This window comes from Arachis hypogaea, chromosome 13 (assembly GCF_003086295.3).
Source record: "Arachis hypogaea cultivar Tifrunner chromosome 13, arahy.Tifrunner.gnm2.J5K5, whole genome shotgun sequence".
Taxonomy (NCBI): domain Eukaryota; kingdom Viridiplantae; phylum Streptophyta; class Magnoliopsida; order Fabales; family Fabaceae; genus Arachis; species Arachis hypogaea.
This window is the reverse complement of record NC_092048.1, coordinates 92,665,451-92,666,856: the sequence shown is the minus strand read 5'-3', so window position 1 is coordinate 92,666,856 and position 1,406 is coordinate 92,665,451. Positions and strand designations below refer to the sequence as shown.

The following is a 1,406-nucleotide window of genomic DNA, read 5'->3' as shown; positions in this document are numbered from 1 at the left end:
TGTTGAAGCAGATCCAGAACCTGAAAGGACTCTGAAGAGGAAACTAAGAGAAGCTAAATTACAACAATCCAGCAAGCACCTTTCAGAAATTTTTGAACAGGAAGAGGAGATGGCAGCCGAAAATAATAATAATGCAAGGAGGATGCTTGGTGACTTTACTGCACCTAATTCCAATTTACATGGAAGAAGCATCTCCATCCCTACCATTGGAGCAAACAATTTTGAGTTGAAACCTCAGCTAGTTTCTCTGATGCAGCAAAACTGCAAGTTTCATGGACTTCCATCTGAAGATCCCTTTCAGTTCTTAACTGAATTCTTGCATATCTGTGATACTGTTAAGACTAATGGAGTAGATCCTGAAGTCTACAGGCTCATGCTTTTCCCCTTTGCTGTAAGAGACAGAGCTAGAGTGTGGTTCGACTCTCAACCCAAAGATAGCCTGAACTCTTGGGATAAGCTGGTCAAGGCTTTCTTAGCCAAGTTTTTTCCTCCTCAAAAGTTGAGTAAGCTTAGAGTGGATATTCAAACCTTCAGGCAGAAAGAAGGTGAGTCCCTCTATGAAGCTTGGGAGAGATACAAGGAACTGACCAAAAAGTGTCCTTCTGACATGCTTTCAGAATGGACCATCCTGGATATATTCTATAATGGTCTGTCTGAATTAGCTAAAATGTCATTGGATACTTCTGTAGGTGGATCCATTCACCTAAAGAAAACGCTTGCAGAAGCTCAAGAACTCATTGAAATGGTTGCTAATAACCAGTTCATGTACACTTCTGAGAGGAATCCTGTGAGTAATGGGACGCCTATGAAGAAGGGAGTTCTTGAAATTGATACTCTGAATGCCATATTGGCTCAGAACAAAATATTGACTCAACAAGTCAATATGATTTCTCAGAGTCTGAATGGAATGCAAGCTACATCCAACAGTACTCAAGAGGCGCCTTCTGAAGAAGAGGCCTATGATCCTGAGAACCCTACAATAGCAGAGGTAAATTACTTAGGTGAACCTTATGGAAACACCTATAACTCATCATGGAGAAATCATCCAAATTTCTCATGGAAGGATCAACAAAAGCCTCAACAAGGCTTTAATAATGGTGGAAGAAATAGGTTTAACAATAGTAAACCTTTTCCATCATCCACTCAGCAACAGACAGAGAACTCTGAACAAAATACCTCTAATTTAGCAAACTTAGTCTCTGATCTATCTAAGGCCACTGTAAGTTTCATGAATGAAACAAGGTCCTCCATTAGAAATTTGGAGGCACAAGTGGGCCAGCTGAGTAAAAGAGTCACTGAAATCCCTCCTAGTACTCTCCCAAGCAATACAGAAGAAAACCCAAAAGGAGAGTGCAAGGCCATTGAATTAGTCAACACGGCCGAACCTGGAGAGGAAGGGGAGGACA

The 1,406-nt window shown here is 41.1% G+C and overlaps 1 non-coding gene across 1 annotated transcript; it reads right to left on the bottom strand.

Moving 5' to 3' along the window:
• Nucleotides 1-505: 505 nt before the first annotated feature.
• On the bottom strand, nucleotides 506-613 carry LOC112739838 (small nucleolar RNA R71). The gene has a single exon (XR_003170774.1). It is a non-coding gene; the product is annotated as a small nucleolar RNA R71 (small nucleolar RNA).
• Nucleotides 614-1,406: the final 793 nt, after the last annotated feature.